General features: G+C 36.8%; 1 non-coding gene across 1 annotated transcript; it reads left to right on the forward strand.

The window, feature by feature from the left end:
* Positions 1 to 215: 215 nt before the first annotated feature.
* TRNAE-CUC (transfer RNA glutamic acid (anticodon CUC)) lies at positions 216 to 287 on the forward strand. The gene has a single exon. It is a non-coding gene; the product is annotated as a tRNA-Glu (tRNA).
* Positions 288 to 13,290: the final 13,003 nt, after the last annotated feature.

Here is a 13,290-nt window from a genome sequence, read left to right on the forward strand (position 1 = left end):
AAGTGATAATTAATTTCTAATAAGAACTTCGAAAAATCAGAGGTGCGTGTGCTTGAGATTTGAACCTTATGACCTCTCGATCAAGCGGCCATTTTCTTAACTACTAGGCTATCACTGAATAATAATTTATCAATAAAATAATAAATGTATATAATGACTTTTATTATATTACCGTACGGTATAAACAGTTAATGTTTACGTCGCCTCACTCGCAATCCGGTATGGTCTAGTGGCTAGGATACTTGGCTCTCACCCAAGAGGCCCGGGTTCGATTCCCGGTACCGGAACTTCCTTTTCCAAATTCTCTTTTTACAACTTAATAAGTATTTTAGTTAAATTGTGTAGGAAGTAAATAAAGTTAGATTTTATTATTTGATATATTCATTATTAATTATTTTTGTTGTTGTTTTAATGGCTTATAAATCCTATCCACACTTGCTACTAGATCTACCAGTTTTAGCTATGTGTCAAAAACTGATATAAATTTATATTTTAAATATAATTAGAAAACAAAAAAATTGCTTAGTTTCTGAAAATCTCACGGTAATGTAGAACATTAAACGGACAAAATGACACCGTGGCAGAGATATTGAGGGGTTAGGAGGAAAATGGGAAAATTGAGGAAAACACCTGATTGAACCTCAGACCCCTCGATCGAGAGGCCAAGTTTCTTAACCACTGGGCTATCACTGCTTTTATTTTAAATTAATTTTGGGTAGTAAGTAATACTAAGTACTTAGTATCTATGGCTTATCTGTACCCTTACCATGAGTTTTAACGTTTTGACAAATATGACTGTTTTGATATTTGTTTACGTATATTTGTTTACGTATTTGCCCATACTAATTCCAATCACCGCCCCTAGCGGATTGTATCAGAACTATAATGTCAGTTACGTAACATTAAATGTCTAAATTGACAAAATGGCGATTTATGTTTTATCTCTCTTTTTTGCGAACATGTGAGGCAGACAAACATACTTGAGCACTTATTGTTACGTTTACTCAGTCTACTAAGCAAACGGAATATAATAATGGGTTGAGTAAACGTAACGTAAAATTGTGGGATGTTTTGAAAACTCATGGTAAGGGTACTTACTGATATAGGACTCCATTTCTATCTGGGATTGATTAAAATTGTCCATGACGGCAATGACATCGATGTAATTCATACTCATTTGCATCTTTTATATACACCATGCAAAAGTATGAGGGTCTATTATAAGAAAAATATATATTTCGTGGTATAAAATATGAATAACTTTCTATACCCAGTTCTAAAGGGTGCCGTAAAATACTACACCTTTGTATGAAATGTCTCAAAAGCAATGCAATCTATTCGGATATCGGGACAGTAAGTGCATTTGAGAGCATATTCTTGTAAAGGTATTGTTACTGCATTTATATTTTATATCCGTAGCGGTCTCATTTTAAATCCTGTGAAATATTCTTCAGCTTTTCTTCATTCTTTGCTGAAGTGCTGTGGTATTGTCACCTCTATTTCTATAAAAAGACAGTTTTACGGTTAAGGACATTTACTTAAGATTCGAATACAATTCATTTAAAATAAGAAATTCAAGTTACAAATAATGTAGGAACAAGCAATTTGAGGCGGCGACAGTCCTGGGGCGGCTTCCGCCTCTGGACATTCTGGCGGATATGGACGCACGGGTCTTCCATAAGATCCGCGTCCTCCGCCAGCGGGCTGAACCCTTCAGCCAAGAGACGATCGCAGCGCTTCGTAGGAGAGCCAGGTGGCGCGCTCTGAGGTGCTGGCGTAATCGGCTCCTGGAACCACACAACATACGCCAACGGGTAGTCGACGCAATCCTGCCGAACTTCAGGGCTTGGCTGAGAAGTAAAGGTCGTGTGACCTACCGCCTAACTCAGATGCTCACCGGACATGGCTGTTTCGGTGAGTATCTGAATTGGATAAGGAGGGAGCAGACGGCCCAGTGCCATCATTGTGGGTGCGATGAGGATTCTGCACAGCACACGCTGCAGCACTGTCCAGCGTGGGAGTCTCAGCGGCGGATCCTCGTCGAAAAAGTGGGACCGGATCTCTCTCCATCGGCCATCATCGGGGCGATGGTACAGCGTAGCGAAGCCTGGGACGGCATGACCACCTTCTGCAATGACGTAATGTCTGCAAAGGAAGACGCCGAACGAGCTAGGGAGCGCGCTGAACCCGCTCGGAGGAGAAGGAGGAGTCGCCGCGGGCGTACGTAACGCCCCAGGCGCGGTGTCCCTGTAGTTCCGGGACCAGAATAGGGCTATGGTATCCCCTGCCTGTCGTAAGAGGCGACTAAAAGGGGCTTTCGGGGTTACGGGCGGCAAGAGTGGGAGCTCGAACCACCCGGCTAGCGACCCCGGGAAGGACGACGGTATGTGTGGTCGCATTCCGTCGTATACACCAGACGGTGTGGTGACACAAAGTCACCTGGGCGGAGCCCGACGGGGCAGTGCGCTGAGAGGACTCCGGTCGCGTTCCTTTGGAGATCCTGGAGTCCTCTACGCAGAGCCGAGGAGGGCCACCGGGGGGGTTTTAGTGCGGTAAGAGTCCCACATAACCCCGTGTCGCTCCCACGGCACCGGGTACCTTTTGAAGGTTTCCCCCTCGAAAAGAAAAAAAAAAAGGAACAAGCAATTTGAAGTCAATAGTAATTTCCAGTATTTTTATGAAATTGAATTAACCAACGAGAATGCAGTCCATCTCGGTAAGTAGTCGCTGCCGCCCAAAAGACATTTTTACATGCCACAAGAGATTGGTCTCCTTCATGATTTTAGTATGATTTTTTTTATGATATAGGAGTAGCAGACGAACATGCAGTCCAGATGATGGTAAGTGACTACTGCCGCCCATGGACATCTGTAATCAACCCCAGATAGGATAAGATATTCCTACCTGAGGTCGGCCACAGATGTTCCGCTACCCCTCACCACACCCTTCAAACCGGATGGCGCTTTACAATTAATATTAATTGTAAAGCGCCATCATATTTAGAAATTATATAATTTCTAATTGAAGTTCGACATATTATCCCACAAAGACCTCAAAATGGAAAGGTGGTAGAGCAAGTATGGGTCGTCCAGGAAGGTAGCACCGCCATACCGATTTCTAGCATGGAGCAGTTTTATATTTGAGTGGAAGTGTGTGAATTCCGGTTCGCTTACGTAATCTGAGGCGACCATCTTAGACTTCAAGAGGGATACCAAAAATATGTTTTTTATAAAATTCCTTATCATCTTATATACAAAATTCTCGTGTCACAATGTTAGTTACCGTACTCCTCCGAAATGGCTTTACCGATTTTCACCAAATTTTATATGCATATTCAGTAAGTCTGAGAATCGGCTACTATTTATTTTTCATACCCCTAAGTGATAAGGGTTGTTCACCCTTAACATGTTTTACTTATATGGCAACACAACGTTTGCCGGGTCAGCTAGTTTTTTACAAACTATTTATCTATTATATTCACGATACAAATAATCTGTATTAACATCAACAGTTTGTATTATTTTCGTAGTACAAATTGTTCCTTCAGTCGTGACTTAACTGATAAGTTAGGAATAGCTAGATAAAAGCAATATTAGCGAGCTTACAAAGTTCGGCGTGGTACGAACGTGGTTGACGTGAGCGGTGAGTTAAGTGACCACTGCAACTGTTTGTTGTTGCAGATAAGCTGGGACAAGTAAGTTGGCGCCACAGACAAATGTAGCTGGAGATGTAATGCTTGGCTCGTGTAACAATATTTATTTTTATTTTATTTTATTATTAATATTAATTATTATTTTATAACTTTATAGTCATTGTTAAAATGTCTTTTGGTAACTGCCTTACGATATGCGCAAGTAACCCTTTCTATTCTAAGCCGTTTGAATTTTGGTCCTTTGTGCCGTGAGTCCTGGCTTCAAATCCCACTTAATTTTTTTGAATTTGTTTGCATATAGGACAAATATTGCTTGCTTTAATGATGAAGGAAAACATGAGAAAACCTACGCTCCAGGGAGTTATCCAAAAAACATTGCAAAAACCACCTTTGGCTAGTATGACAGACATAGACAAAATGTCTACAATTAACTAATATTTAGATTTACAATCGGAATTAATAAATTTGAAATCCAACGATCATTACTATGATTAAATAATAATTGTATTACATTTCGATTTAGGATATTTGTGGTTATGTGGTTAGTCGAATAATAATGATATTAGGAATTAACTGTGTAGGAATTTATTTCTGCTTCATATATTATAGTGCTTTGTTCCGACGCGTTTCAACTTATTCTTTGAATGATGGAATGCATCTCTGACAAACTTCTCGTATTATTTAATTTAGAACACCGACCTTGGACCTTAATATTAGGGGTAGCGGCGCATCTATGGCCGACCTCAGGTAGGAATATCTTATCCAATCTAGGGTTGATTACAAATGTCCATAGGCGGCAGTAGTCACTTGCCATCAGTGCATGCTCGTCTGCTACTCTTATAATATAAAGAAAAATTGTAGCTGACAGTTAAGTGGATGAATGGACAATTAAGTAACGGCGACATTGGGCTCTTTCACATTGGAATATCACGTCAAGTTACGTCACAGGCGCCGACAGTACACCGGCAGCTATTTTACATTTTTGATCGACAACAACACGACGCGGCACGACACTTAATTATTTATTTATGAAGTAAAGGACAATTTATTTATTTAAATCAATTTGTTATTAAGTAATTAAGTCTAACAATTCGCATTTAATCACCTCGGTGGACTATATCTTTAAACTCCTTTCATTCTGTGAGGAGGCCGTGCCCAGCAGTGGGACAGTAATAGGTCGATGTCGAGATAACGTGCAGGTCATAGATAAAGTATTTCGATATATTTAAATACAGTAGTTAGTTTCGAGTGTAGTATTTTATGTATACTCTGTGGTACAATTACTCTGTGGTTGCATAAGCTCGTGCTCGGAACTGCGCTTACGAAGATAAGATCACAAACTTTTGTGCAATCTTGGACTGGCTTTGTATCTTGTTGGTAGTTGATTCTCCTTCTGGATTTTGTGTGATGGATTTTAAATCCTGGTTTATTTATTAACTAGTTTTTACCCGCGATTCACCCGCGTTTAAAAAAAATAATATGACATACCAACATGCATAAAACTGAATATTCGTACCTTCATTGGAATGACAGTGGCGCCATCTGGCGAAAATTGGTCATACCAGCTCTGAAACCATCGTGGGCTCATGGACAACAACTTTGCTAAAGATCATCACTTAATCAAATGCATAGTTTACGATTTAATCCTTACAAATATTTATTAAAATAATCGACTTTTTGGTTCAAAAGATCGATTCTCCGATTAATCGATCTTAGATCGCCATCCCTAGTTCCCGTGGAATTTCTAGGATAAAAACTCTTTGTACAAAACTTCATTAAAATCGGTTCAGTGGTTTAGGTGTGAATAAGAGACAAACAGACAGACAGACAGGCAGACGGAGTTACTTTCGGATTTATAATATTAGTAAGGATAAGGATTTAGGATATTATTTATAATATTGAAAGCATGTAGTCCACCTAATAGTAAGTGGCTTCTGTGGCCCATGGACATATTATGTTATCAATTTCAGATAGGATTCCTACCTAAAGTTGGCACTGGTGCGTTGTTATCCCCGAGGACTGGCTGGAAAGCCTCGGTTAAGGTTATACCATACCATTTAAACCGGAATACAGCAGCTCTTAACACTGTTATAATTAGAGAGATATGGTGGTGGTGCTTCCGGAAACTTTCTATCGTTAATCTTAAGTAGTAGTATAGTATTATAGTTAAGTTAGTTCTTAGAAGTAGTAATATACAACAAAGGGCACCACCAGTATAGCATGCCATTTTAAGTATAGCAAGTTCTCTTGAGAACAACAATTATTGCTTTTGTTATAACGCCGAATCAAATTACGACAGTTTTTCCGCTTCTTATTATTAACATTAGAAGCTTCTTTGTCACAGACTAAAACCACATAATTACTGAGATCTAAGAAACCCGGACACCTTTCAAGTTAATTATTATGTAATGACCTTTGTTAGTAGCCTTAGCTATAAGGCTGCTCGCTCATTGGCTACTATCGATTAAGTAAGTTATCGCTTTGGCGACTACCACCCGTTATTAATAATCAATCTCTCCAATGGTTTCGCTGCCAAAGCTCGAAATTCGACAATTCTAGTATTCGATCGGAAAATTTTGAGGTTTTTAAGGCAAAAATTGGGTAGACGGATAAATTAGGTATATTACTGGACATAAGCAATGGTTATCACACCGTTTAAAAGTTGCTCGGCGACTATTTAGTAGCTTATGCGATTGCGAGTTTTTGTAGTAATATCAAATATGTGTCGCACATTAGTCGCTTGAATACCAAATTAAAAGCGCCCAAGCAACAACTCAATATCTTAAGCGAAAAGATGGTAGCCAACTCAATTATCACTCACTAAAAGTAGTTAACATAGATTATACAATATAACCACGTAAATAAGCGGTCAGCCTAAGAGCAAAATACGGTAGGTACTTAAGAATTTAAATAAACTTTCCTCGTCACATTGTGAGCGGATTTACTTAATGTCGGTGACAAAAGAATAAGTACCCAAAATCCATCAGGAATATTGCGTATTCAACGAATCATTTCAAATGACAGCCCGTGGAACGTTTTATGTTAAAATCAATGTTTTCGGTTCATTGCACACGACATGTGGATATATATTTTACAGTTCGCTTAACAGCTGCTCGCTTATGATTGTCCTAACAATGTGTTTGCGTTATATGAACTCAACCGCGTATTTCATCCATCAAATCAGTTAATCTCAGTGATGTATATTTTTTTATGTTTTCTCAACCCAACATTGGCATTGAACATAAGCACAGTAACATCTAGATTTAAATTAATATTATATACATATAGTGTAATTTCACTATATAAATGTGTAAAAGCCAGTGTTCGAACCCGGTCCTTTCTGTGTGTCAGTCTTCAACTTTTCAACCTTTGCGCCACGCTACTCATATATGTATTGTATCATATATGAATATGTACCTATGTACTGTACATGTATTCATATTAGTACAGGTACGGATGTGTTTTATCAAATAGTAATAAAAAAAAATCCATTCCTTATCCAATTTTGTTGCAATACTAATATCTTTTAATCAGCATCTATTTAACAATTTTCTTCGCTAATTACAATATAGTAATCATGTATACCAATACGCACTTGGCCAGCGCGGTGGACTATGGCCTAATCCTTCTCATTCTGAGACGAGACCCGTGCCCAGCAGTGGGACAGTTGTTGATGGGTTGATGAAGGGTTGATGATGATGATGATGATGATGAATCATGTATTACACTAATTACAAGCTGCCTATTTTAAAAGTATTTTTATAAAACAGCGTAGCCGAGATCTTATCACAAGTAAATGAATGCCAGATTAAAAAATAGATTAAAATTATCCCGAAAGCCGGAGTCTAATTTACTTAGGACTTGTGGATTAACTTATTAGGGCTTCACTTGATAATTAAGTTTCGCAAAAAAAGTTTTATTCTGTTGATTAAAATGTTACGTAAAAGAGTTTCATTAACAATAATTAATCTATGGACAGCTGGGCACAGATTCTCAACACTGATTTTTTTTTAACTTTTTTTGAATCTAGAAGATCCGAACATGTACTCGTAGTTCACCTGATGGTAAGTGGCTACTGTGCCCATGTATATCTGTCATCAACCCCAGATAAGTCGGGGTTCTGCCTGAATTCCGTCAAAGAGCTGTTGCTAACTTGCTACCTCTAACCCCAGATAAGATAGGAGTTCTATTTGAGATCTGTAATAGATGCGTCGCTACTTCTGAGGACTAAGTTGGAACACATTGGATAAGTATGTCTCCCTTATTACACCCACCAAACTAGAACACAACAGCCGTGCTGAACATTGCTGTTGTGATGCAGAAAAAAGTGTGGCGGTGGTGCATAACATCAATTCGGATAAAAAATACTTTGCAACAATCAGCTGCCAATATATTTTCGGTTTCGGTTTAAAAATCTTTAATCTCAAAAGAATTTACATTCATTTATAATGAGAACTTACCTAAACTTAAAATTAAGTACAATATTCGGCGTGCGTACAAATATTTTATCATTATCTTAATTATTATATTTACATTACTAAAGGTTAACATTTTTTTTAAGTTTTTATCCTAACTTTAGAGCATAGGTTTTCGTAAAGTAATTCCTGATACTATTAATATTACCTATCTATCGTACCTATAAACTCCCACTATCAAAATTAAAAGATTACCTTTTCAGGCAAAGATTTTTATTTCAGAAGCAATTACAGAGGGCTTCATTCATTAACATCTTATTCGAAGAGCCATTTTTATTACCGAAATTAATTCAAGTTTACGTGCAAGCCCCATTTAATTGCTTCCCGTAATTAAATTCTTACGTAAGATAGGTATGGGTGATCGAATTACGTCTGAATTCCGCGGTACCTTTTTCTTACTAAGGAATTTGTAGTCCATGCCGCCTACTAAACACGAATTCTTTGGGGCAATTCCAAGGCGGCTGAAGACATTATTATTTATATTTGTGTGTTTGTGGGAATACGTGTTCAAAGTTGTTGATGTTTGTTATGTTTATATCTGTATAACAAGATTGGAACTTTAGCAGACAATTAGTTAACCTATCTCTATTCATTGTGTGGATTTTTCTAACTTTGTTATATCTGTGCCATATAGGTACATAAAAAGTACTCGCCTCTACTTTTCGCGGCATTTTATTATGATCTGATAATAATCGCTTGAGAATTAAAATAACTTACATATATAATTTAGCTATGAAAATCACCACTATGTGATCGATAGATCGTATTAATAATTCATCACTATACAAACGATTGCTTTTATGATGCTTCTTCGTATTAATTTTGGTAGTGAAACTAACCACTCAATATAAGTTATTACGCTCGGCTCATTAAGTTTACATATTTGGTTTGGTAATAGGTACTAATAAATATGCATATATGTGTGAAAATAGACGTAGGTTACATTATGTAACAGTAAAAGAATTTGAATTAGAATATGAGTGCTACAAGCATTCTTAGTGTGATCTGCTCCCCGTTACAGTCTACGCTGATCCCTGATGCCAACAGAATATTTCTCGAAACAAAATATAAGTTAAGAATAAAAGTAAGTTATTTCTTTAATTGATTCTTTTTTACGTAAGTACATAAACAAACGAGGAATTGTTTATTTACTCTGTTATTATTTACTCTGTGTTACATACTTCACAAAATGATATCCGGATGAATAATGAATAGAATTATCGGATATTTACACTCTGCTTACATTGCAATACTTGCTTACTTGATTAACTATTTATTATAATTTTCCACATCATTTCCTACAACGAGCACGTGCAAACATAACCCAATTTGTATAACGAATCATACAATTGCCGACAGCGGATATATTGAAATCAAACAAAAATACATTGAACCAAATACATTATATGGACTTCAATAAGTTCAGTTTACGCTGCCAGAATAAACATTTTGGCTTTAAGTTTATTTAGGATGAGGGTCTTTCATATTTGCAAACGTAACCTTTACTGGCTAAAAATAAAATAAATTATGTACATAAGATGGTCTTTTGAATGTACTCTTACCGGGATAAAAGCCTGGAATGGCCGCATTGTGACGCGTTGGCACCTTGTTGGGCACTTTTCGCGATAGTAACGGTAATATATAGGCGATTTTAAGTCTACTGAAGTGAAGTTTATGGAAGCGATTTTTATGGTAGGGGAAATGGGAGATGGAGAGGGAGAGTAAGCACCATTACATCAAATTATAATGTGAGAAGCAGTTTTGCGTTTCAGTGGCAAACTGATTTACATATCATGCGATCATCGTAGTCGTCACGAGGTACCGCATCTGTGATCGACTTCAGGTCGAAAATGCTGTGTATGCTTCTTCTCCATAACGAAACACCTTTTGAAGTGGTGGTAGTTGTATTGACATTCAAAAAGTACTCTGTGAAGAACCTAGTTTGAATTTAAAAAAATGATTTGATTTGATATGGAATTGGGCACAGATTTTCATGGGCGGCAGTGACGTAACCAGATTGCATCTTCATTTGTTATTCCAATCTCATAAGAAAAGAAGAGTTAATTTTAGCGAATCCTTATCAACCTATTACTGTCCCACTGCTGGGCACATAAAATCTCATAATGAGAAGGATTAGGTCATAGTCCACCGCGCTGGCCAAGTACGAATTGGTAGACGACTTCACATACCTTTGAGATTTTTTTTTATAAATCTCTCAGGTATGCAGGTTTCCTCACGACGTTTTCCTTCACCGTTTAGCAAGTGATAATTTATTTCTTATACGCACATAACTGAAAAATCATAGGTGCGTGCCTGGAATGTGAAACTCGGACCCCTCGATCGAGAGGCGGAGTTTCTTAACCACTAGGCTATCACTGCCATCTATTTTAGAGAATAAACGAGTACATACGATACTGTTTTTCTCATCAACTGATTATGGTTTCAAAGCTGGGCGTCTGCTCTCAAAGATAAAAGGTTTAGGCCACATTCCAACACAAAGGTTACTGTTGTTAAAAACTATATTTAATTAACGAGGCAAAATACTTTACAAATACGGTTCGAACTCAACTATAAATTTGAATTGACAGAGTGATCCGTGTCACAAATAATTGCTCCCGCCGGGATACGACAGTGGGATTATGGGAGCTTAACATGCTATAGAGCCATTCCTATTAAAATAGCTAAAGTAATTACTGATAACGTATGACATGCATTGGATATGTGTGAGCTGTTTTAAACAAATGTTATCGAAAATACAAATCGACTAAATTCAGGCTGAGCCATTGTTCTATGCGGGGAACGTTACACATGTCTGTCGGTGGCATAACAGCTCTTTTGTTACTTCAATATTTCTCCAATTGTGGAGGGTAATGCTTTTCTAGCGTATGTGTGTTTGCATGTTTGTATGTCTCATTCTTTATCTCGCCCTGCAACTCAAATGGCTTAAGGGACTTAACTATGGACTATCCTTAGAAATTGTGGGAGTGACATAGCGCACATGACAAATTAAAGGGTATTAAGTCTAAAAAGGCCATTTTTTTTTTATTTGCGTTTCGAATTCCACATTTTTTTCTCTATAAATTGGCCTGACAATGATATTTTTAGGCCCATTAATTTATAAGATATGGCAACATATTTCTTTATGGACTGTTCAATCACGCTATTTCCGATTCGGTCAAAAGGGTCACAACTTAGTTGATTCAGATGATGCTCAGCGCCACATGCATTTATTACGAGTTGCTGCCAGTGTTTTGTCAACTTCGGAGCAAACGCATACATTGTGAGTATTCTATACAGTATTATTTTAAGTTAATACCTTTCTGCCTGTTAAATAATGATGTCTTTTTTGTGTCATTATAATATAATACCCTATTCACTGTTTAATTTTGAAGAATTTGTTATTTTTTAATAAAATATTTCAAAATGATACTTTATAGCCCTCGATTTGCTTGTAATAATACTCTTTTGCTTGTAATTGTTGTTAAGTTAGTGTAAGTGTCAAATCAGATACTACCTTTTGTCGAGTATTCATTGAAAAAAAAAATAATGTTTTAGATTTTTACAAAACTATGAAGCGAAATAATAGAGCCGAAAGGATAACGAGGGCAGTCTACGACCGCCAAAGTACACCCGAAAGCAATTCTATGGGTGAAAATGAAGACCGTTTTGCTGATAGTGATGAAATTAGCGACCCAACGTATGTCCCCGAAAATTATTCGGAGCGGCGTTCTCAATCATGTGCATCAGAGTCATCAGGTAGCTACCAAACCTGTGACTATGTCTCGTGTTCTTCGGAGGTGTTTTCAGCTTGCAGTAGCACTACCATGAGTTGGCATAGAAACGCCACTATCGAAATTGTAAATAGAAAACTATTGTCATTTTGCTAGTGAATAACATAACTACTATCGTTACGGTATTTCTTGACAACGTCTGTCAAATTAATGACTCATGGGACCGAATTTGTATGGCAATAGATCATAATGACATTCGCTAGCGATTTGATTTCGATAGGTTTTTTACGTTACGAGTGGCTCACACTACGGAATTTAGTTCTACGAATAACCACCAGAGGCGCTGTACAATTTTTCATACATTTATTTTACGCAGTCGCTAGCGAGTAATACTTTTGTAAACTCATGGTAGTGCTACAGTAAGTGCGATAGTTTTCTATGTTGGGATCATTTTGACAACGTTCAGACGTATACCGATTGTGAATTTCACACCAAACTGCTTATTTGATTTAACCAATCTCGCCAGTGAGCAGCACTGTGAGTATAAAAATTGTTTTGAATAAAAATTTAGCACATGCTTTCAATGTGAAGGATTTCTCTATCTCGATCATTAACAAATTTCATACGGATAATAACTGTACGCTGCAACTCATTTTCTACGGGTCTTGAGAATGTCAATACTATGACTGTTACTAAATCTATGAAGCAGATCATCAAGAAGAAACGCAATTTAGGATGGGAGTAAATAAATTCGAAAAAGAAGCGAATGGACCCCCTATCACCTAAAAATCCCTGTGATGAAGCTACCTGTAAGTTGAAGAGTACATAAAATATAGATGAAACTAAACTAAACCATATTTTTGATAATTACTGGTTATTGGGCGCATTGGGGCAAAGATATTTCATTAATAATACATAGTACTTATGCAGGAAATAAAATCAAAAATTCTTAATGAAAATTTGTTGGATATTTTTTATCTTTTACAGATTTTTAAGTAGTTACAAAAATGATAATTTTGTTCTTGTATTGTGTCTTGTTACCGTATTGTTTCCAGTATAATTGTTACTGTCTTTTTGTTTTAAATACTTTATTTCCAATATATTTTTTGTAACACTTAGTGTTTTATTTTATTACCTTTTTAGTTAAAAGTAAACATTCCGCAAATTATATGTGGTTTTATCATTAATTATTACTTGATATTATCAAATTGTAGTGAAATTTGGTAAGGCAAGACAATCGTAAGTGAATAATGTGAGCGATTTGAACTGCTTATACAGTATCATCTTTAACGAGTTGTGTAAAACTCCCAATAAATCAAAAATATCAGCTGATACACCTACCAAACTTACTAAATATAAACTAGAATAATGCAGTTTAAAGATCAATATAAAAGTAGGACATTACAGCCATTCATTTTGCTGCAATGAATTT

This window comes from Epargyreus clarus, unplaced genomic scaffold (genome assembly GCF_041222505.1).
Source record: "Epargyreus clarus isolate Ecla_fem2 unplaced genomic scaffold, WU_Ecla_fem_2.2 ptg000009l, whole genome shotgun sequence".
Taxonomy (NCBI): Eukaryota; Metazoa; Arthropoda; class Insecta; order Lepidoptera; family Hesperiidae; genus Epargyreus; species Epargyreus clarus.